We start from the raw sequence: 5,753 nt of genomic DNA on the forward strand, positions 1-5,753 counted from the left end.
TTGGTATCTTCTTTTACAAATTGGATTTATCTCCTCCCTACACATGGATTGATGCTATTGGCCCAAAGGAACCTTAAAATCTAGACCCTTAGGCTAAGGTCCTTTATACCCATTTCCAATTAATTCCAATTGCACATTGGAAAATTCTTTCTGAATTTCTGTTTCAGGGGAATTCATTTTAATAAGATGAGATATTTTTCTATCCAAAAATATTCAAAATCTGAATATTCTCTCTCTAGAATATTTTCTCTCTCTATGCCAAAACAGGCAAAGACAAGATCTCTTATATTTCTGAAGAGGGAATCGATTACATGGGAATATGCTGGACATTTTGAGAGGCTGGGGAGGAATCTTACATATCAAATTTGTATAATTTTGTGCATGGGCATATATGAACTCAACACCCTCATCATATGAAGCGTTATCTTATGTGAGTGCTTAATTAAGAGGTAATTAGGCTAAGTCAAGCTTATGTTAGATTTGATCATAATGATTGGTTTCTTGGGGGCGAGCATTATATGAGCAAAATTGTGTGAGCAATACGAGCGGTGGGAAAAAAAAAGGATCCCTCTCCTTATTAGTGAACTTTATTAGGGTGGGAAAAAAAAGGGTCCCTCTCTTTATTAGTGAACTTTAATGATAAAATATGACATATTTCACAAGGAAACTGTGGTATAAGAACATTGCTTTCTCCATCTTGCATCTCAATAAGATAGATCATTTGAAGTGCCAAAAAGACGTGAGCATCTAGACATAACCATGGTTGTTAAAAGACATATGCTTCATGGCAAAAACAAGGTGTGTGTAGGTGTGTGTAGGCAATATTTGGATAATGCAACTATCAAAACATCAAACACAACCACCATCGGCTTTCCATCTCATTGCAAGAAGGCAACCCAATTATCAAAAGATAGATGATTCATAGTCGAAACATGTGTGGTCAAACTTAATGTACAATGCACAGTTCTCAAAAGAGAGTTGATCCATAATCTTAACATGTATGCCCATACCAAATTTATCTAGTACAATTATCAAAAGATAGATCATTTGAACTGCCAACAACAAGATGTGAGAAGACAAAATGTACCTACTGCAGTTGTTATATGCTTCATGGCGAAACCATGGTGCGTGTGACAAAATTTGGCTAATAAAACTTTCAAAACATATGTGATATGTAGTCTCGGGTTTGTTCTAGCTTGTGCACTTAACAAAAGATAGCCCGCCTACTCCAACCCCAAAATGCCTAAACATCACACAATGCAAAAGTTCATTTCTTTCTCCATCCTGCACCTCAATACACCAACCGCAATGCTTGATGAAGCTCTCTCTTGGTTAATGCAGCTTGATGGTGGACAAAATTTTGTTGATGCGCATCTAGCTCAAGATGTTTTATGAAGACAAAGTAAAGATGCTTACAGGGCATGTACTTCTTTCCACCACGAACCCACATCTGAAAGTCCTCACAAGTGCAGGAAGGAAATTTGGAGATAACCACACTATATGTTTTTCTTTGCACTTGATTTTCTATTGTTGACACGGTAAAATCAACATGCTCATTTGTTGCAACCAACACTTTGCACAATAATTGATTGTGCAAGTCATCTCGTTTTCCTTTTTGATCCTTGTCTCCATCTCCTTAGTTACAACCCAAAACACAACCGCTGGCTTTCCATTTCATTGTAATGGATGAACATCCATTTCATTGCTATGACCCATGCATGGGCTCCTTATCTCCCCTTTCTCTTGATTCATGTGCAATTTCACACTCCAATAGATCAAAGCCTGCAGCCCACAAAGCATCCATCTCATTTGAGTCTAAGCATGTTCCCCTACAACTGGCCAACTGCAGGACGACTTGTTGGTCTTTCCAATACAATGTTTGCTGGTTCTCGAGTATGATCAATGTCATTCCCACAGAACCACACATATTGTATCTTCTCGACACCTAATGCAACTTGAAAAAGGCCTTGAAAACAAGGAGCTGGGACACCCAATAATCCAACTCTTCCTTTTTTATCAATCAACTCATTGCACTTTTTTCCCTTGCTGCGCAGGTATCCTTGACTAACCTCGCTTCTTGAATTGGTCCTTCGAATAGCCCACCTAGTTGGGTGAATGTTAATTTAAGTCCCTCTTCTCTTTTGTTGCTCTCTTTGGGATGGCTTAGGCCGTCTTACCCTTCGAGTCACATACTCATACTCTGGATAATGTGAGTCTCCATCCTTGATGGGAGTATGTCTCGCTTTCTTTCGCACTATTCATGCATCACCATCTGCACAATCTTCTTTTTGTAGCATTCAACTCTACTGTTGCCTCATTGCTAAGGTCTATGATGTTGCTTGGTCCAAGTGGCATTGAAGACATTGAGGCTCCTCTTTTTTTAATTTTTTGTATACCTGGCCCACACCCTTTGTGCCCACCTTTGAGAAATGAGTCATATTTTGATTGTTGCAAAAGGGTTGTCATAAGATCAGCTTGACAAGAATTATACAAAGAGATATAGTTTACTCCATCATTTGATGCCAACCAGCTACCATGCACCGACTCTGCCAAGTTTGTTCTTGGCACCAAAAACTTCTCATTGGTCTCCATTGCCTATTGGTAAGAGAACCACACACAATATCTTTATCACAAGTACAAGTATAACAAGTACACATTTTACAATCTACAAGTGTGCAAATTCTAGAAATTACTATTACCAAGCCGCCATTCATACCTTGTGTAAGATTTGGTGTGCAACAGCATCTACAGTGTCTTCAATAACATCAACCATCATACTTTCGGCTAGTAACACTCTATTCTCTACTCTGTGTTATTTTTCATACACTTGGTAAGTGATTCAGTCAGTTGGCAGCCATCCAGGGTTGCATTCAGTGAATACTGAGTACTTGCAATGTGCTGAAAGATTTTGCATTTGGTAGAAAGTCGTGGCTGGCAGTAGTGATGTATTCAACATGTTGTCTGCCTGCTGAGGACAAACTTTCTGGGACTAACTACCCATTGTGGTCCTATATGATGAGGCATGTACTGGTTGCTAAAGGCCTTTGGAATGCGGTCAGTGGTAGTGAAACTCATCATGTTTCATAACTACCAGTGCAATCAGGTGCTACATGTACATCTGAAGTAGAATCTGATATAGATGTGGCTCCTCCACATGCACCACCACTACCTCCCACTGCTTCTCAAATGAGATGGAATGGAAGAGATGCACAGGCACATGAATTGCTTGCACTTTCTATGAAGTGAAGCATTATTTCTCATATTTGATCATGTAAGACTTTAAAACATGCATGGGATGCACTTGCTGCATTATACCAGGTGCACAATGAAGCACGTGTTGCATATCTATGCAAACAGTTGGAGTCTGAGCACATGAATGAGGGAGACTCAATGAACAGCTTCTTGACCGAGATCAAAGATTTTAAGGAGCAGCTTGCTAGTGTGGATGAGATATATCCTAATAGTACATTGGTGCCCACAGTTCTTAATGCATTGCCGGATTCTTATGAGAGTTTTGCCTCTACCCTTAGACTCATGATGATGAAGGGAAATCCAAATGCCCTTAAATTTGATGAGATGGTTTCAATACTCTTGTAAGAAGAGAAGTCTAGAAAAAATAGATCTATTATGCGAGCTAGTGATGACCAAGCTTTTGTTGCCAATTAGAAAGGCAAAGGTAAATCTTCTTCGCATGGTGGCTATAAGACAAAATCAGAATCCTCAGGTAAGGATGCACAGAAAGAAGGTGATAAGCCTTAAAAGAAGGGCGAGAGTCACTATTGTAGGAAACCAGGGCACTACATAAATGAGTGCAAGAAAAGGCTAGAGAAGGAGAAAAAGAAAGAATCGGGCATGGCTGTGAGGGATGCATCTACACCAAGTGCAGAGAAGAAGAAATCTGCAAGTTTTGCGTAAGATGATTGGGCGTGGACTGTACATTGCAGTTTTATGACCCTTCTGTTCTCACGATGTATGCATCTCAGTGGAGAATCGGATGCTTGGTACTTTGACAATGGTGCTAGTAAACACATTACTTCACAAAAAAAATTATTCTCATCTCTGGAATCTGTGCCAAGTGTAGGAACCATCACATGTGCAAATGGTTCCTCATATCCTATCAAAGGAGTTGGTAGAGTTGTGCTCACTGTTATAAATGGGGGCACATTTACTCTTTCTAAAGTATTATATATTCTAGGCATTAAGAAGAACTTGCTGTTAGTTTCAGCCTTAGCCTTGTTAGGCTTGAAAGTGAAATTTATGGATGACAGATATACAGTTCAGGATAGAAATGATGATTATTCTATCATTGCCTCAGGTACCTTGTTTTATGGCCTATACAAGATGGATGTATTTGAGAAGTTGCAGCATGATGCTTGCTCACTCTCTACGACTCGTGCTATGGTGATGTAGAATTATGGCATGCATGATTTGGCCATTTGAATTATGGCAGTTTGTTATGCCTTCAAAGACATGATATGGTGTCTGAGTTGCCAACTCTTGAGACCCATGTATGTAGGGGTGTATTCTTGGTAAAATGCATCAGGCATCATTTCCAAAGGATGGATCTGTGAGATTTGTTAAGAAATTACAGCTTATACATAGTGATGTATGTGGTCCTATGAGGACACTATCTATTGGGGGATATCTCTACTTCGTCACTTTTATTGATGATTACTCCAGATATAACTAGGTGTATCCACCATTAAAGCAGAAGTTAGAGGTTTTTATGTGCTTTAGGCACTTTGTATCCATGGTTGAAAATGCATGTGAATGTAAAGTTGGCACCCTTCGTTCAGATCAAGGGGGGGAGTATATGTCCAAGGAATTTTATACATATATGGCTGAAAAAGGCATAAGGCATCAATGTACAGTGCCATCAGCTCAGCAAAATGGTGTGGCTAAGAGGAAGAACATATCTCTCATGGGGAGATGGCATGATGTATGGTGAAAGCCCAAGATTTACCTCATAGTTTTTGGTTAGATGCAACTATGTGCGTAAACTATGTGTTAAACAAATGCCCTACAAAGGCCTTGTAGACTAAAACTCCTTATGAAGCTTAGCATGGCAGGAAGCCTTTTGTGGCTCATTTTCATGTTTTTGGCTGTCCTGCTTATGCTCTTATGCCTGAGCAACAATGTAGTAAGTTTGATGATAAGGCACTTAAATGCATATTTGTGGGATACAGTTCATAAAGCAAGGGCTATAGACTCTACCATCCGGCCTCAAAGCGGATTTTGGTAAGTAGAGATGTTGTTTTTGTCAAAAACTCAGCTTAGCCCATGCTTTCATGCAAAAAACAGTAGAATGTATGCTCACAGGACATGTTTGATTTGCTCCTATCTTTGTTTAATGGAGGGCGGCCATGTGTAGAGCAATTGAATGCTCAACCAAGTGCTGAAATTCAGCCTTTGCAGGTGCAAAAATCCACTTGCAAATCAGCCTTTTGATGAGGCAATTATTGAGGATGTAGTGGATGAGGAGAGAGCAGCCGTAGAATAATCTAGGCGTATGCCAAAATGGCTTGTGCAGTCATTGAGGGGGATAGCAAGTTGGCAGCTCCTTTACCTAACAGAACTCGTGCAAGTTTTCATCATGTACATTATTCTTATGTGGATCATGTTCTCATTTCTACTTTATGTAATGAGGAGGAACCTGTTTCCTTTGAGGAAGCATAGGATGATGATCATTGGATGCATGCTATGTAGGATGAGTATAACTTTATACTCACCAAGAATGACACCTGGTATTTGAT

Source organism: Cibotium barometz, chromosome 11, assembly GCF_041138505.1.
Source record: "Cibotium barometz isolate CiBa-2024 chromosome 11, ASM4113850v1, whole genome shotgun sequence".
NCBI classification, from domain to species: Eukaryota; Viridiplantae; Streptophyta; class Polypodiopsida; order Cyatheales; family Cibotiaceae; genus Cibotium; species Cibotium barometz.